Source organism: Belonocnema kinseyi, chromosome 3 (genome assembly GCF_010883055.1).
Source record: "Belonocnema kinseyi isolate 2016_QV_RU_SX_M_011 chromosome 3, B_treatae_v1, whole genome shotgun sequence".
In the NCBI taxonomy this organism is placed as follows: domain Eukaryota; kingdom Metazoa; phylum Arthropoda; class Insecta; order Hymenoptera; family Cynipidae; genus Belonocnema; species Belonocnema kinseyi.
In genome coordinates this window covers 6,159,607-6,179,841 of record NC_046659.1, presented here as the reverse complement: position 1 = coordinate 6,179,841, position 20,235 = coordinate 6,159,607, and the positions used below count along the sequence as shown (strand labels likewise).

The 20,235-nt window shown below is 30.3% G+C and overlaps 1 protein-coding gene across 1 annotated transcript in view; it reads right to left on the bottom strand.

The window, feature by feature from the left end:
• LOC117169274 (THAP domain-containing protein 3-like) overlaps positions 1 to 20,235 on the bottom strand; it is a 153,328-nt gene that overhangs the window by 52,986 nt on the left and 80,107 nt on the right. The window lies entirely within an intron of this gene.

Genomic DNA, 20,235 nt, shown 5'->3' with positions numbered 1-20,235 from the left:
ACAGTAGTTAATATTTTTCCCAATATTTGCTTTCTTTTGATCTGTATTTAATATATAATTGAGAGATATAAGTTACATTTGGGTTTGAAAATAAACTGAAAATTCTCCCACCAAGGTAATGATTAATAATAGTTCATATTAATAACATTTGTTTTCTCTTTTATTTTTCTAGTTCGATCCATCAGACGAGAGCTTTTTTGGGGACATGCTGACCAATTTTGTATGGTAGAAGTGACTGCTGAAAAGACACACCTGGATGTTTCAGCATATAATAAAATGATTGTTTCCATTTCGGTATTGTAAATAGTGTGACTTTAGTTTCATGTGAGTGTGTGTGTATATAGTTAAGTAAGAAAGAAGTGGCTTCGAACACTACTGTAAAAAAAAAGGTTTGATAATTAAATCCTTTATTAAATAAAATTTATATAATTTAAATCGTCCGTTTTCTTATTGGACCAGTTGTTCTCTTATATTTTCTTCAAAAATGTAAAATGGAATAGACAGCAAATTAATTTGAAGTTGGAGGTGATAATAAATCAAAACTGTTTTACATGCAACTGATTATTGATTATTTACATTAATATACTCGAAGCACTACAATCCGTGAAATGACAATCAATATTACAAAGAATTTTTATATCATTATTATTTTTTATTTTATTATTTTTAATTTAGTTTATCAGCATTATTAGATCAAATTTCGTTAGATACTGCCTTTAGGGAATCCTTTGGATAAGGAGTAGTATTTTTAGACTGCAACTTCATCAGGTATTGCATTTAGGGAGTCGCTTGGATGATGAGTAGGAAAATTGACAAATGGAACGGATGGCCAGCGTATTCCTTGATGCAAGTAGAATTCTTTATAAATTAGAGTCAAAAGTGTAGCTACTGCTATAATAGCGATAATAGTTATAGAAATCAGAAGGGCTATTATAATTTTGTTATCGGAAGAATTCGTAGGGTTTGTAATTTCGTGTAAAATGTAATGTTTTTCTACTGAATAGTATATTTTGGGATGAAATATTTTTTATAGAATCGGTATATAATTTCTTTTTCTGGTTCCATTTTCCGATTAGAAATCCAAGATTGCGAATTATTAAATATCAGAACGCAATTCGATGAAATAATAAATATGCCATTAACTTTTAATAGAAATATAATTTGTTGATTTGGGGGACATTTAATTTGAATATTACTTGTATAAGGAGAAAAATAAATACACCCCGCTCTTGATTCTAATATGGAAGGAAGGGGTTTATATTGTAGGTTTTTTTCTAAGTTGCATTCAGAAAAGGTTGAGTTTAAATAAAGTGAAAGTTCACAGTTATTTACTGATTTTGAAAATTCTAGAATTTCAGCTGATAGACACATTTTGCCATAAGGAGTTGTTTTGCAAGTTTGATGAAGTTTTTTATTAGTGAATAAGTATGTAAAGTTATCATTTGAAATTTCTAAATAATTAGTCTTAGGTTTGATGTATGTAGTTATAAATTTTGAATCATTATTAAAGTTCGAGAATTTGTAAGAGGGATGTAATTTATAAAATTCGAATTTTTCAATTTGTGGAAGAGGAATCGACGCGTGAATAATAATTGTATCATTCATTTGCAATATTTCAATTTCCGACAGTTCTAGATACAGCATTAATGAATTGTTTGTTCCCTTAATATCTGAAGTTACAGACAGAATTGATTACTTGTAAGGATTCTTGGGTGCCATTTTCTCATTTTAGCAAGCGAAAGGATATTTGATAATTTTTCTAGTTTTTCCAAATAATAATCTGCTATTAATAATAGTTTTCTTAAACTTTTGGAAACCCATTCGCTATATAGAGTGGCATTCTCTGCATAATTAATTTCTTTCAATTTCTTATTAAAACTGGAATCAAGAATAGCTAAATCTTTTGGGATTTCAAATGTCTTTATTTTTAAAATATGGGTACAAATGTCATTTCCACGTAAATACAAACGTGGTATTTCTTGAAAATAATCTATTATTTCTTGACCAAAAGGGATGCCATCTGGAATGCGAGCAGATTCAAGTGATACATGAATTTCCGAAATATATTGAATGATTTTATTTTCTTTTAATTCTTTTTGTAATCTTTGATAATGTCTATTGCAATTTCCTGATTCGGGGCCGCTAAAACAATAAGGTATTAATTTATCATATTGTCCGGTAATAATTGTGCTTATAACTAAAAAATGTATTTAAATTAGTAATAGCAATGACGCTCCAAACACTTAGAGGAAATCGAATGTCTGTTAATTTCTCAAAATAAAGGCTAGTTGTTTGGATTGCAGGAAAATACTGGTAGGAATAAGATGAGTTTGGTATTGATTTTAACTCTAAAAGAATTATGAGAAAGGTTAGAAAATTTGGTAGAATCATTGTGCTCCTCAATCCGTCACCTGAAATAAGAAAAATTAATTAATATATTAATTTAATTATGCACAATAATAGAACAACAATTGTCTAATAATACATGCCGTGGTTATTATTTCTTTAAATAAGTAAATTAAATTGTAATTTACGAATTATGATTTTATAAAACTGGCATGATTCAATGGGAGATTACCGAATACGAAAGGGGCATGGTCATATTTAGAATTTAAAGTAAGGGTTCTGTGGTCGGAAACCACATTTAATGCATTTTTTAAACGTTTTCCAATGTGATGGATTTCTCATACAGTTAAATTGAGAAGTTAATGGTTCATCAGGGTTTAGTGGTAGAGTTTCTTCGTTAGGATCCTTCTTAATTATTGTTTTTCCTATACGTGAGGGTGATCTAGTGGTAATTTTTCGTTTTTTTTTTGTATAATTGTTTCTTTATGGTAGATATTGAGGGTTTCAAATAAATCGTTTATTCTTGAAATATCTACTGGATATATTATATGTCGTAGTGCGTGTAGGGTTTTTAATGCTACTTTTACGTTAGCTTCTAAGGGCGTTGTTCCTAGTGCTGCTCTTCTTAGATTCATAATTTTGCATACTACGACGGTGGCCTCTATGCCCAAACTTTCGCGGGTATTTAATATTGAATATTGAGGCGTAGGTAAGATCCGATTTTTACAAAAAATTTCGAGTCCATTAAATACAACTAGAGCTGTAACCGCATCTTCTGGGTTATAAGCCATTGGATTAGTTTCTTTTTGTAAATTACAATACAAAGCGCGAGCGGCATTTTGCTTTGCTAAGTCTTCGCCGTGACTACTACTGATTACTGTATTCGTTCGAGAAGAGAGAAAGGTTTTCGAAACATTTTGATTAGAGTTGAAGAGGCTAACTACTTTGTTGTCTATGAAATTCTGTTATTTCTGTAAGTTGTGAAGAAGGATACAGATTTTCGGTGTTAGGGTTTGGTTTTATTTGCTACTTGGAGACAGATCTCGGTCTTTACCTAGATGTAATAACAAATTAGTCACTGAAGACCAAAGTGCACCTAATAAATGAACTGACCATCCGAAAACTGAATGTAATGCGTAACCATGAATTATGTATCTGCTATGAGTTTAACGCCCCTTATTATTATCACGATTCCAATGACACCTGCGCTTGTTGTTCCAAAATTGGTGAATACTGTCCAAAATTTTCCCCACGCAGTTTGTGCGATTTTGTCCTAAGTTTCTTCATTTAAAAGAATGAATACCGAAATTACTCATTATTTATATTTTATATATTATTTATATATTATTTTATATATATTATACAAATTATCCCATTACTCCTCTAGCTAATGTATTTAAAACCATAGGCTTTTCAGCATGAAACATTATATGGTCTCTCAACTTATCTAAATCAGCCTGTGAATATGTGCCACTCGTAGCTAAGGATGAAGTGTTTGTATATTCCCAGGTAGGTGTAGTTTTAGGCATCATTAAATTGGGCGTTAGCCCTTCGACAGGATTTGGTAACATTTTAAACCACTTCTCGCCAAAAAAATACATTGAAGGTACAAATGTATTACAACTTGTTTGTGCGCCCGTGCTTGAAATAATATGAGTCCGTGGAGTTAGAAAAAATGTTTGATTTCCTTTGAAAATTGGAAGTTGTGTATAGCATTCTTTGGTTTCTCGAAAAATAACCTTAGCTTCATTAAATGATAAGCAAATTCATCAGGTGCTTGAGTGGCTGAAATAAGGGAATTTCTAAATACTTCTTGTTCGAGTTTACATTTTTCAGCTAAAACATCTCGATAATGTTGTTTTACCTTTCTACGAATGTGTCTTTCGACATAAACAAACTTGGAATTAACATATGTGAAAATATCCATATTTTTTACTGCAATTTTTCGATTCTCAAAAAAGATAAATCCGTGTTTGTTTTCGTAAATTAGTAATTTTGGGTTTTCGGTTCTCGTGAATAAAATATTACAGACAGGCATTATAGACTTGTATGATAATACGAATCTTATATTGTCTGTTATTAGGGAGTATAATATTTCTGAATTGTGTGTGGTATTATCGTAAGTTTTATTCGCGATTCCTAAGCATAATAATTCGTATTTTTATAAATTGCACGTATCTGAAGGGAGAGGGTTCCAAAAAGTTTGACCTCCCTCCATATCAACAAAAGTAGTGTCTGAAATTGCGCATACCACGCCTGAACTTAGGTGTATTTTATTATCATTTAAATTGATTGTAGCATAGTATTCTCCTAACGCAATTCTATAAGTAGCTTCGACAACTGCGTGGTTCCAAGTACCGAAAGGATCTGAGTATTGAGCACCGTTACAGGAGCCATAATTTGTGACTGATCCAGCTATGATTAGTGTGTGAGAATAAGAATTATTTGGTTTCAAACCAAAAAATTGTGCATCTTTTCCTACTGTAAATACCCCAGTTTTGTGCATTAAATCACACTGTTCATGTGAAACATCTTGTATGTATTCTTTATATCCATTTTCTACCATTAAGACATGAGAGTACATACCACAATATTTAACCCTGCTTTCTACTTGCACTTTACATTGTATAACTTTTGTAAACGTATAATCTTTTATTCGTAATAATTGGATATCTACTGATTCTATATGTAATTTAGGTATAGGTATGTCATATCTTCCTACCTCAAGTAAAGACATGGTTGTAATATTCAAAGTATTGGGACCGCAATCGTACCCAACTATTGCTTCCGCGGTTGCACTCCATAGTAATAGCAACATTATGGGTTTCTATTTTCCTTCCTCACGTTTCATTTCCGAAAAATGGGGTTTACCCTGTTATTGACTTGTCCTTATTTAATGATAAGGGTAACAAGTAATTTATTTAAAAAAATGTTTATATATATATTTTTTATTTTTTAAAAAGAACAATGTTGTATGTTAAATTTCCTCTTTCTTTATTTAAAGTTGAGTGCAATTTATACCTAGTCGAGTAATTCCACAAGTTCAGCCAGCATTGAGTGTTCAGATTGATATAAACTTAAAGTAAAATTTCCATAGGCACATCGATCATCTGGATTAAATAAATTGTTAGCAAAAAGTTATGGCCATAAACTCAATATATCAACTCGGGCAACGATCAGATCGCAAAGTTGGTCGATTCTTTTTCGATGAATAGGGTCCATTTATCCGTAATATAACAAAAATTGGAAATTCCCTCTCAATTTAGACGTTCTCTTTGTCTAATTCTATGTAATTGGTTTAATATGTAATAATTTAAGACGATTAATATGTACTACTTTTGGAGAATTCTTCATGTTAATTTTCACGTTTCCCTTTCCAATGACTTCTAACACTTCGAAAGGCCCAGTATATTGATCTGCAAGTTTTTCAATTTTTCCTCCTTTTAATAGAAATACATGATCGCCTACTTCAAAGTTTTGTGGATTTGCTTTTTTGTCATAATACATTTTGGATTTTTTTAGCTGAAATTAGATTTTTTCGGGCTAAAGCCCTGATCTCATGAAGACGTGTTATTAAATTAATCATATAGCCATTATAGGTCGGTAACTTTTCAAGTTCTGACGGAGGATCGCTAGAGGGTTGTCTTGCTAATTTTCCAAATACTAATTCGTAGAGAGTGCAACGCGTGCCCTCATGTACACTGGTATTATAAGAAAAAATTGTCAATTCCAACCAGTCATCCCATTCGGCATGTTTTTGAACAAATTGTTTCAAATATTCACCTAATACGTGATGCGATCTTTCTAATGGTCCGTTAGATTAAGCGTGATAAGCGGTTGTTCTAAATTGCTTGATTTTAAATCTCTTGTTAATCTCTTAAGTAAATTACCTAAAAAAATACTTCCCTGGTCAGTTAATATACATTTTGTGCTCCATATATACAGATGAATCTTTTTATGAAAGCATCAGCTACAGTGCTAGAAATTTGATTAGGCATTGGTACCGCTATACAAAATTTAGTAAAATTATCTTGGATAGCCAGAATGTATTCATTTCCTAACGTATTTGGGGGTAGAGGGCCTGCAACGTCCATAGCAATTTTTTCAATAGCTGTGCTCGGTGTATCTGTAATTATCATAGGGTTTTTAGTTTTAACCCTGACTAACTTTTTTAATGGGCATTGCAAACATTGTTGAATAAACCTTTGAACATCAAGCTTCATATTAGCCCAATAATATATTTGACATATCCTGTTGTATGTTTTTGTGAGGCCCTTATGTCCCTTAGTGGGATACTGAGCAAGTCCCTTACAAACAATAACTTTCGTATTTGAATCCTTAAATGCTGAATCTAAAATGACTAGTATTTCCTGCCAAGATACATGATTAATTTCTGCGGTTCTCTCTAAGCTAATTGATCTCAATTTTAATTTTTGTGCCATTGTTTTCAATGAATAAATCGCTTACTTTATATTTTTTAAATTTTCAGAAAGATTACTTTTGTTCTCATCTTCAATTGAAAGGGTAATATGATATTGTTGACCCTTCTTGATTTCTTTTGATAATCCTACCTGTAAGATTGGAATCTTTGGTATTTCTCCTCGTTTCTGAAGCATTCTTGAACCGTTATCAAGTGGACTTTCATCAGCTGCTAAAAAATAAGCATAATTGTCTTTCCTCATGCATAACTGATCACGGCATTCAATTATGTTTCGTCGTAAAATGTTTAATCCGACTGAATCAGTTTCTTCAGGGGGAGGTTCGGGTGGGAGTTTAGAGTGTGGGTATTTCTGTTCGTGGCATTTTCTTAGAATCGTCCAATGGATCTTCTATATCTAGAGTCAATTCAGAATTTTCTTAAATATCCTGTTCTTTTTCCTCTTCTTCGTCACCTTCACAGAAAGAATTAGAATCTGCTTCACTTTCTTCAGTATATATTTCTTGATTTCTGTGTCTACCATCATGCACACAGGATTATTTAAACCTTCAACAAAGGACAGATTGTATCGAACTTCCTATACTTAGGTTAACTTTTGTTGTTTTAATTTCTGGATCTTTTTTATTGATTACAATGGGTGAATTTAATTCTTGGTAGTTGTAATCTCCCTCGTTGTACCCTGATTCAGGGGGTTTCTCGCGTTTCCCTGATTTAAATATCCGCGTTGTGTATTTTCTTGAGTAAACTGTTGTAAGTTTTCACCCTCATCTCTAATTCTTTGAAAGCAATTTTTTATAAAATGTCCTGGTCTGTGACAATAAGCACAAGTATTATTATTGGAATTAAAATTTCGTTGTAGGGGATCAAAACGAGGCCAATAATTATTTATTTGTTTTTGACCCTGATTCCAATTTCTATTATTGTTTTGTCTTTGACCTTGGTTCCAATTCCTATTATTATTATAAATATTATTATTTTGGTTGCTCCGTCTTGATTGTCATTGAACCTGATTATCTCGTTCTTGCCTGGGATCTGTGTAAGATGTATTTTGGGGCGGAGACAAATACGGTGGACCATCTGCTGGTCGTAAATGCCGAGGGTTTCCCTGATTTGGAAACGTAGGGTACGGATCACTGAGGTTCGGTCGTTGACCTCGGTATTGGCTAGGAGGTTTTTTCCATGTCTGGCCTTGGAAGCTACGGTTGGGAAAGTTTTCTTGAGTCTGACCTAGAAAGCCACAGGTGGGGACCGCGTGACCCTTCTTTCCACATATTTGACATCTTAATTCTATTTCTTCTTGTGCTATAGATATTTTACCTGATTTAAGTAATCCGTTATCATTGCTATTTTCTTGATTTTCGGTTTCATGAGACATTTTAAATCTTCCGTCTTCCCGTAATGCTTTTGCAGCTGATAACCTTCTTTCTACCTTAATGGCAGCGTCTACCGTTTCTTTAAATGTCCTTTGTTTTCTTATTCTTGATTATAACTCCGGTCTTAATGCGCGCCGCAAGAAACAATCAGTAATATCTGTAACTGAACTTTCTTCAAAGGTAGGACATATTTGTCCATTATTGCTCATTTTATGAACATCTAAAATTTTATTTCCGATCTCTCGGATGCGCACTGCGTAAGCAATAACTTTTTCATTTTCCCATTCATATATTCTACCTAATTACCCCTGTAACTGATAAACTGTTTTGTCTGGCGCATAAGCCCTTTTTAATCTATCTATCAAATCCTCAATTTTAGTATACGATAACCCAGAAATACAGTTTCTAGCTTCGCCTGTTAGTTTGCTCCGGATTAATTTTACCAAATTTCATTCAACAGATTCGGGAAGCATTTCCTTTGCTTCCTTACAGCCTTCAATAAAATGCGTTAAGGGAATGTTATCACCATTGAATATGGGCACGACTTCTAAGGCATCACGTAGCGAAATCATTTGATTATTTGGTACCGTTATTACTTGTGGATTCGACATGATTTTAGTTTCTGTTGGGACTTCTTTAAATGCAGAAGATTCCAATCTCTTTATGTTAAGTTCAGTTTGGTGAGATTGTGGTAAGAATTTATCTACGAGCGTGTTATCGTTATAAGGTGGAAATAAAAATTCTTGTGAAACAGTGTTTTTATGTAGGAATCCTAACAGGGTCAACTTGACAATTATTTTCTGTATTTCCGCGAGTTGTTTTATTATAAAAAGATTGAAGTTTTAGTGAAGCGGCACCTTCAAGATTGAAATCGTGAATTTCTTCGTCTATTATAGTATTTTCAAAATCTGAGTTTTCTAAAACTGTTGAATATATTGGGTTACCGTCATCAAGGAAGACAGTTTCACTTAATTGATCGCCATGAGTGGAATTACTAACCTTAAAAAATTGTACCAGTTATAGTTTTAAACTCACTGTCTGTCAGCGGTAAAACATGTAATTGCTGATATAAGATCACTTTTTTGCACGAAAAACACAATTTTTTAATCGCGTTAATTAATTTTAAATTTGGACGTTGTTTAAGATTAAATACAGTCCCTTGTAAGCATCAATTTATTCAATATATGTAATTCTGTATGTAATGTTTGAATTCATGGATTGAATTCTTTATTGCTTTTTATTCTTATCAAAGAAAATGAATAAATCATACATATATATTTTTTTCAAATTACAATTAACTCTATTTTTTTAACAAATAATATGTATAATATAAACGCTGCAACTTCGTCGTTTTAAGAAAGACTTAATCGGTCTTAGTTTTCTGTAAAAAATGAGAGTAAGCATAAGAAAGTTTTTTATTTTTTATTGAAAATTGTAATTATTGGCATTTTTATCACCTTTCTTTGATCATTGTTGATATCCTCAGTCTTTCTCTTTGGAGATTTTATCGCTTACATGATTTGTGATTCCGCGAGTGTTTGACCATCGAATTTATTAACAAATTTTATATTTTTACTTGCAAATATTCCCCTTTATTCCCATACCTGTCTATGATTGTAAATATACCAAAATTAATTAAATGAAATGATCCAATGTTTCATTTTAGTCACTCTTTTACCAATTAAAAAAAATTGTATGCATAAAAACATCTCATTTATAAATGATATAGCGCAATTGTAAAATAAACAAATAGAATTAATTATAAAATTTAAATAAACCTTTTTCCAACTGAACGATGCTTGTGACTTTAAACAAATCTCCAATGTTAACTTCGTTGCTTTCGTCGTAATGAAGTACACGAATTTGGAACGTCAAATTGTTCTTCATGACATAGACCGTGGGCTCACAATCTAAATGGGGACGTGATACGGATAAGGCCAATTTTTACATGAGATGTTCGTCTCATGATGAGGAACGTAAAAATGGGTGGCTGGCAGGTGTGATTGGATGCGTTTACCTGTGGCGGCCTGTGAAAGGTGCGAAGTTTTGGCAGTTAACTAACGTGACTCGGATAAGGTTGAAAATTGGTGTACATGTAGTGGCTGACATTAGAAATAGCACCTGCGCTTTGCCAGGCACTTACCTGGATGCAAAAGTGTTGCCAGGCGGCTTCTAAGTCGCCGGACATTCAGGTGAAATTTCTTGAAATTGATTTTACAGGAAAAAGTTTGAAACAAAAGTTGGCCCACTCCCAGAGATGCATATTTTCATTGGTATATCATTTTTTGAGAAAATTGATATATTTGGAGAAAACATCGAATAAAGAAATACCATAACAATAAAAAGCCCTTTTTATTGACAACAAGTGATTTTTTCCAAAATTATTAAAAGACAAAAGGTGCTCTATTATAGGTATACTCCAAGACGAATAAAAAGTATTTGATCAAAATGTTAATATTTACCAAGTTATTCACGTTTTCCCTTCTTTTTCCCATTTTTTCTATCACCTGCTGTATCTAAAGCAATTTAAAAGAAGGTGTGCTCAAAATTAGTACAGAAATAAAGCAAGACTTGTGCAAAGAATTGGCGTCAGCCACTTTTAGTTAAAACAATAACTTATTCTGCTATAAATAATCATAATCAGTGTCACGTTCTCAGCTTCTGATTATCGTAGAAAGTTGTAATAAAGGTGAATATGATTATAAAAATTAAACAACAAAGTCGCATTTGTAATGCCTACGCCAATGACCCACGCTGGGTCTGAGAAACTTGCCATTCGTCAAGGTAATAAAGATCGAACGTATCTCAACGACAAAACATAACCTTTAACTATAATAAATCTTGGATATTTTAAAGTAAAGCGACTTTGTTGTTTAATTTTTATAATCATATTCACCTTTATTACAACTTTCTACGATAATCAGAAGCTGAGAACGTGACACTGATTATGATTATTTATAGCAGAATAAGTTATTGTTTTAACTAAAAGTGGCTGACGCCAATTCTTTGCACAAGTCTTGCTTTATTCGTGTACTAATTTTGAGCACACCTTCTTTTAAATTGCTAAAGATACAGCAGGTGATGGAAAAAATGAGAAAAAGAAGGGAAAACGTGAATAACTTGGTAAATATTAACATTTTGATCAAATACTTTTCATTCGTCTTGGAGTATACCTGTAATAGAGCACCTTTTTTCTTCTAATAATTTTCGAAAAAATCACTTGTTGTCAATAAAAAGGGCTTTTTATTGTTATGGTATTTCTTTAATCGATGTTTTCTCCAAATCTATCAATTTTATCAAAAAATGATATACCAATGAAAATATGCATCTCTGGGAGTGGGCCAAATTTTTGTTTCAAACTTTTTCCTGTAAAATCAATTTCAAGAAATTTCACCTGAATGTCCGGCGACTTCGAAGCCGCCTGCGAACACTTTTGCATCCAGGTAAGTGCCTGGCAATGCGCAGGTGCTATTTCTAATGTCAGCCCCTATATGTACACCAATTTTCAACCTTATCCGAGTCACGTTAGTTAACTGCCAAAAATTCGCACCTTTCACAGGTCGCCACAGGTAAACGCATCCACTCACACCTGCCAGGCACACACTTTTACGTTCCTCATCATCAGACGAACATCTCGTGTGAAAATTGGCCTTATCCGTATCACATTCCCATTTACGTTGTGAGACCACGGTCTAATAGACGAAACTGCATACGAAGAATTTTTCTGGATGACCAGATGGAACTCCGATTGCAGATGCCCAGTCGTACCTGTAAAAAATTTGAAAATAAGCAAATTTTTTGTTGCATCCTAAATGACTGAATCAACTAATTGCTAATGGAAATATGCGTGACTTACAAATAGGCCCATTAAAATTGAGAATTTCAGCGAGTTCGCACTTGGTTGAAGTTGCCTCCTTTTCAATAATTTCCTCGGCCTTGAGAACAGTTATTTTTATTGTTTCCTTGATCGAGAGTTCGAAACTTTGCATTTGTAAGATGAATAGTTTGTAAACAAATAGTTATATAAATAATGCATTAAAAATGAATGCCAAAAAAGTGTCGAAAAATGCATTGCAAAATTTGTTTCACTCTAGAAGGTAAGACACACGCCCTCCGAAAAAGGTTTAATTTTCATCGAAAAAAACTCATAATGTCTTTCTTTTTAAAAATCTAACATTAATACGTGCCACCGGGAAATTTAAGATCCCATGTAATTGACATTGTGAAATTCTGAATTTTTGAAAAATTGAATTGTTCCAGGGTTTCGTGAAAATGTGCCAAACTTTTTAGGGATTGCAGACGATTGTCTACGAAATAAAACTATAATAATAAGTTTAAATTCAAACCCAATCTCATCCTCCCCATAGCGCCCGAAATAGGAGCCAAAATATGATTAAAATGCAATATTTTTTCATTTTCACGAGTAGCAATTTTTTGCAAAAACATGATGTAATTATTTGAACAATTATTTATATTTTATTTTTTAAATTTGCAGAAATTGAGCCGCAGATGTCCACTTTTTCAAAAGTCGTATTCAATGGTACTTTTTCTTGAATGATTATATAATTTAGGTACATTTCTCATAATGTTAAATAAATTTGTATTTATTTAAACAATTTTTATTTGTTTCAGCAGTTATTTTTATAAAAGTGAAAAAATCAAATGAAATATAATACATAAAATAATGAATTGCGATTTTAATAGCATTTTTGCAAACGTAAATATTTAAAAAAATTATATGTGTTTAAACAGTTAAAACATGGTTAATGTATTCCTTCTATGGATTATACAGCCATAAACATAATTGTGTTGTTGTATTTTATTTCATTGTTGTAGTTATCGAGAAAAAAAATGCTTAAGTAAATAAAGATTTTTTGAAGAAATACAAATTTATTAAGCTTGAAGACAAATGTATAAAAATAATGTAAATATTGAACAAAACGTAGCATAGTATACTATTTTCAAAAGAAGGTTGACATCTCTGGGTATATATTTAAAAATTTTTTAAATAGACAATCAATAATTGTTTAAATAATTACATTTTTAAAAATAAAAATGTACTAAACCAAACAATGACAAGCAATTACATTTCAATCACAAAATACGATGATTTTTTAATTTGTTGTGAATAAATAATTGTTTAAATAATGCACGTTATTTCAAACAATTGAACATGTTTAAAACAGTCATAAGAAATATTGAAATTGTCAATAAGTAATTATGTTTTTGAAAAAAGAAGAATGATAATTGCTAAAAATTAAGAATAATGCTGAAAAGAATAATGTTGAAAATAAAAGTTATTAGTATAGTTTCATTTCGTAGGCAATCGTCTACAATTCCTAAAAAGTTTAGTACGTTTCGATGATATCCTGGAATATGAGGTAAATTTTTCGAAAATGCAAAATTTCCCGCATTTCAATTAAATAAGAAACAAAAAAATTGCAGATTTTTTTTCTACGGACATGGAAATTGGGCGGGGGTTTGTCTTGCCCTGTAGGTAAAAATTCCTTTTTTTGGATTACCCTAATACATATTTATATATTTTAAACTTACAATGTCGGGCTTGATGCACTGCTGGATTCGTGGAATTACTTTTTCCCAGGCAACGCACTGGATGATTTTACTTTCGTTACTCAAGCGAAATTTCATGACGTTGTATTTTTTGTCACTTCCGACAACCGTTGGAGTGTCAACGGATTCGATTTTCGCAAATATTTGCCTGAGAGAAAAATGATATATTTTTAATACGTTTTTTCAAACTAATTAATTTATCGAAATTTTATTGACAATAATTTTAAAAAATAGAACTTGCCCTTATTTCGTAAGTTTTTATCGTTCTTTAAGGGCATGTGACACTGAAATCAACCGATCAAGCCAGTACCAAGATGGAAATTTTTTCCCATATGTAAAAATAAAGGAAAAGGAAGGTATGTATATCCTTGCGTGGAGTTGTGAAAGAATTTTTTTTATAAAAATAGTAATTGATGGTAAATATGTTCTACTTTATCGGTAACACCTGCTGTGTCGATAACTGTATTTTTTTTAATTCAGGCGACAGGTGGCGCTAGAGTTCAACTTTTGGATTTAGAACTTTTCTCATGCAAAATTCTATTCAAAGTGAACATAACCTACAATCTCAACTCCATTTAAAATAATTTGGCGGTATATTCAAATTTCGTTACATCAGAATACAAAATTGTAATGTTTTGCTACTTCATCTATGCGTTTTTTAAATTATAAATATATTTATATAAGTAAATAACTAATATTCAACTGTGTGAATATTGTAAATAATTAAAATATTGTTTTATTATTTAATATATGCAAGAAATAATAAGAGGGCAGACAGTACTCATGCGTTTAGGACGGAAAATTGTGGCAACATTTTTATTGGATAATTGAGGAGATAAAAAGATGAAAATTTTCACTCTCGTAATATATTCTGGTATGCAGAGCCATTATTTATTTACAACCCCATAAACAATGTATTTGCTAGACATTTACGCTTCCCTACCAGCCAAAATTTTCGAGTTATTCACGATAACCTTTTTTCATAAATAGATCGAGAAAATCGAAATTTTTGGCAAACTGTTTTATTTTCTGGATTTCAAATTTCATGGATAATCAGGAATAAGGAATTTATCAAATGAAGGGTGTCATGTAGGGTGATACCATCATGCACTGGTAAATTTTTTTCTTTGAATATTCATGCATATCGCTTACAAATTTGTTGGAATTTACAAAAAAATTCATGAATTTTTTTTTTAATAAAGAAAGTATTATTTACATGTTTTGGAAGCCTCAAAAAGTTAAATAGTATATCTCACAAAAAAGACGCTTTTGTAAATTTTAGACAGAATAGTCAATGTTAGGCATATCGAGTAGTCTCGTCATTTCTCATTCCAATTAGCCATGAAATAAAAATCAAAAATTATTTTTTTAATTTCGTCTCCGTAAGCCTATTTTGTAGCGTCTCGCAAAGTCACTATAAGTGAAAAATGGTGTTTCTCGAGTTTTTGTCAGTAATTCTTATTTTTTGTGTTTTTCCAATATATTTATATATTGTTTCTAATATATAAGATACTAATTTCTACTAATAAGCAAATGTTAAAATAAATTGTTCAAACTATTTCTTATTGTTATTAGCAATTTTCTCTTATAATACAGTTACAAAGTCTCGTCTTTTCCGAATTTTGTAACTTATCAGTTAGAGCTAGGAAATAATCAATTAAACTTGACAGAAATAATTTTTCAAATCATTTATTATTTTTCATAATAATATCATCTTATAATAATGCTAGAAAGTCGCAGTTTTTTATGACGTTTTTTCAATAAGAGTGAGGTAATAATAACCATAATGTCAACTTTTCACTTAGAGTTACTTAATAATAATTAAAATTTAGCAAAATAATTATCTAGACAAATTATTATTGTTTATAACTATGTTCGCCTATAGCAATGCTACACAGTTGTCGTTTTTTAAATAATTTTAAAACTATTTAGCCACTTTTTACTTAGTGTCCTAATAATTAATGCCAGCTAACAAACCCAGCTGTTTAAACAATTTATTGTTGTTTATAATTATTTAATCTTATACAAAAACCGCGAGTTTCTAGCAATTATTCAAGAGAAGATAGTTATAAATAATAATTTAAAACATGATGTTTATTCACACTCATCAATTATTACACTACTAAGTAAGCAGTGAACAAAAATATACAAATTTCAGAAAAAGCTTCATTTATCTATTTTTTCCTGAAATTTGTAACTTTTATTTGGGGTTTTAGTTATAAAAAAATTGTAAATAAACGTCAGAGAGAAACATTTTCTAAAGCATTTTTTTCTTTTTTGTAAATATATTTTTATGAAGTAAAAAAGACATTTGAAACATTCTTCACATTTACTATATGGTGCTTATCAGCATTGTACTAAGAGAAAATAGCTATAACAAATAATAAATTGTTAAAACAATTATGTCCGTGCACTTGCATCAATTATTACCTGACTTTAATTAAAAAGTTTTACAACAAAATTGCAATGATTTGATCCATTATTTATGTCAAATTAACATTATTATTGCCTCACTCTAACTGAAAAGTTGAAAAATTCGGAATAAGCCGCGAAATTCTAACACTATTCTGAGACCTTTAAAAAAAATGGTCAAAAGAGTTATTTAAACATCTAATTATAAACAAAAAGTTAAGTTTCATGTATTAGAAACAATATGGGTTTTAAAAACCGCTAAAAAAATTATAATTAGAGACAAAAACTCGCAAAACCCCATTCTTTAATTATGGGTTTTTTGGCACCCTATAAAACAGAATTATTGGTTAATATTTAAAAAGTAATTATTTAATCGTATTTAATGACTGTAAACTGAAATTTTCAGTTTCGACTCGCATTCACGTAATATTGACAATTCTAGATGTGACCCCCGTGACCCCTCAAATAAGTCACACACATGCAAAGTGTGACAGGTTGTATTTCATAGGGGAAAGGCGCTGACAATTAATTTAAAATTGAGCATCTATACAAGTTTTAACTTTTTAGATTCCGTATGCATATCTTTCCCCTAGACTTATTTCTTCCAATGAATTACTCGCATGCAAGGTATGAATGAAATAATTTTTTATAAGCATGCTGCAGGTTTAATACTGACTAAGAAAGTCTTCAGTTTTCAAAATACTTTTCTAGCCCGAAAACTATTTAGGTGTCAAATAGTTTTTTACTTAGGCGTGATAAGGGAGGCTAGGTGGCACTAGTCAAAAGGCGTACATATTGTAAAAAACCAAAATTGCATATTTTTGAAAATGATCTAACTTTTGGAACTTTTGTCTAATTAAGAAATTTTATGATAATAGTTTCGAAAAACATATATTTTATATCTAGTAGAAATTTGCATTCATATTTCTTAACCCATTAAAAAACTTTTTTTTCCTTTCTTTGAAAATTTTCAAAATGCTGAAAATCATATAACTTTTTGAAGTTTTATCGAATTTAAAAATATCATCAGGATGATTTCCACGTCTTTTTGACGCATACCAGAAAATTTGACAAAAATTTGTAAAACTCATAAAAAAATTTATTTAAATTTCAAATGAGCTCAAACTTTTTGATTTTTTGTCTGATCGAAAAATTGAACTGACATAGTTTTTAAATATATTTGAAATCTAATAATGATTTTAAATCAAATTTCCTAATCTTGTAGAAAAATATTTGTTTATCTTTTTCTGTACATTTTCAAAATTTTCAAAAGTACATCACTTTTATAATTTTTATTGAAAATAAAAATTTTATTTGGATAACTTGCAATTCTTTTACCCATCTATAAGAAACTTTGAAAAAAAATTATGAAATTTGTAAAAAAAAATTTTGAAATTTAAAAATGCTCTCAATTTTTTAATTTTGGTTGGAAATATCTGATTAACGAACTTAACCTTCATTTCGGGGACCTTCAGAAGTGTTTGAAATGCGGACTCGATTGGACAAATCCATCAAAAGTTAGCGGGTCTACAACATGCAAGTAACCATACATACAGAAATACATACAGACCTACAGACAGACAGACTCACAGGCAGATAGATACCGACAAAATCTTAAGATTCTCGGATTCTGTGCGTGCCGAAACGTAAAGATCCGTTAAAAACCAGAGATCGAAAATTTTGACGATTACATTACACTGTCATGAATGAGAATATTAAAAAGTGTATGAATTCGAAAAAAATATTAAAAATCATTAGAATGTATTTTAAAAAGCTTCTACCTAATATAACATAAGAATCTCTTAAAATTCTTAATTTTGAAAATAATGAAACTTTTTTTTTTTAATTTTGTTTTTATCGAAAAATGTTATGGGTGTGATTTTCAAATAGATTTAATATCTATGAAAAATTTCCCTTAAAATTTATTTATTTATCAGCAAAGCAGTTCTATCTATTTTTCAATTATGAAAATTAATCATATAACTTTTTTTAATTTTCATCACAATTGAAAATGTTATTTGGATAATTTGCAAGTATTTTTGTCAAGTATCAGACATTAACCAAATTTTCTGAATCTTAAAAATAAAATTGTCTAAAATTTTGAAAAAGCTCTAATTTTTTAAATTGTGCGTTAATCAAAAAATTCGGCCTGAATAGTTTTGAAATATATTTGGTATCTGATGAAAATTTTGAATGAAATTTTTGGATCTATGAAAAAAATTATTTTTTTTTATTTTTTGAAAAGTATATAACTTTTCTAATTTTGACAAAAATTTATAAAATTTTAAAAAACAAAGTTTCAGAATGCTCTCAATTTTTTAATTTTGTTTGGAAATATCTGATTAACGAACTTACCCTTCATTTTGGGGATCTTCAGAAGTGTATCGAATCTGGACTCGATTGGACAATTCTTCAAAAGTTAGCGTGGCTACAACATTCAGATAACCATACGTACAGACATACAGGCAGAGAGACAGACACCGACAAAATTTTATGATTTTCGGATTCTGTGCTTGCCAAAACGTAAAGTTCCCTCTGAATGATCCTGCTCCTCGTATCGGTGATCTCATTTGAGTGCTTTAGTCCTTGGAATAAAATAAATTCCGGGACGCAAATGAGCCATAAATTTGCCTGGAATATATTGAAATTAAGTTAGTTCTCTTTTGTTAAAAATGGATGTTTTCAACCAAAAAAGAACTTTAAAAATTTTCCAGGATTTTCAAAGATTTCGAAAGGTGTGTATAATTGTATGAAAGTTAAAAAATTCAAAGGGCTTTTTACTGAATTTCAATATTTGAAAATGATTCCAAAGGATTTTAAAAGTTATTTTTAAATTCCGAGTTTTTGAAAAGAGCTTTAATAAATTGAAAGAAAGTTCAAAAGAATTTAAGGGTTTCGAAATATTTTAAAGTATTTAAAAATATTCCAAGGTATTTTCAATTGATTTTAGTAACTTAATGGGGATTCAAAGGTTTTGAAATATTTTAGGCTATTTTTAAAAATTCCAAGGCATTTTTATGAAATTTCCAGGGATTTCACAGCATGTGTACAGTTCTACGAAAGTTAAAATACTTCCAAGCAATTTTGAATTGGTTTAAATAATTTTAAGGGATTAAGCTCTCAAAATGTTTAAATAAATTTTCCACGATTGCAGGAAATATCAGATTTCATTAAATTTGAATTGATTTTGAATTGTCCAAAAATTCTTATTAATTTAACCTGAATTTGTTTAATTTATCTGAATTTTTTTAAATTCACACAATTCTATTCAATGACATTTTTGCTTTTCATTCTATTCTCTCAAATATCCTTAGATTTTTCTAAATTTTTGAAAATATTTTAAATTGTTTTCAGTTCACAATAACTAAGTTCTTCTCGTGTTTCTTAAACAATAATTTTATTGGAATCAATGGAATTTTAAACCTTTTTTCCAATTTTTTTAAATTCATTACAATTCCACTCGAATTTTTGTAAGTCTTCTAAATCGAATGAAGGTAGCGACTTGACTAGAATTTACTTCTAACCACAGTAAAATCCCAATTTTCTTTATTTTAATCAATTGGGTCAGTTTAGAAAAGTGGTCTCTACTTTATCTATAATTGCAGACTTTCCAGACGATCTCAGTTTACTCTAATTAAATCATAATTTTTGTTGCATTTTTTAATATTTTTTATTTATTAAGAAATTAAACTAGTTGTTTGAAAATTTATTCACTTTGTGAAAAATTTGCTTTTTTGGTAGAAAGTTAATCTTTATGGTTGAAAATTAATTAATTCTACCTAAATTTTGAATGTACATTTTTGGTTGAAAATCGATCTTTTCTTGTTAGGAATTTAATAATTTGGATAATGTTTGTTTTCTTTAAAGTTCTTTTCGGTTAAAAATTCCAGTAATACGCTTTAATATGAACCTTTTTTTTAATTCATCTATTAGGTTGGATACAATTCATCGGTTAAAAGTTAAACTTTTTTGTTTGAAATTAATTAGTTTTGGTTGAATACGAGGGTGGATTGATAAGTTTCCGGCCTGACCAAGAGATGGCGCCACTAGGCCTACCTTGAGGTGGCGTTCTATAGTACCATCCTTAGATAGCTT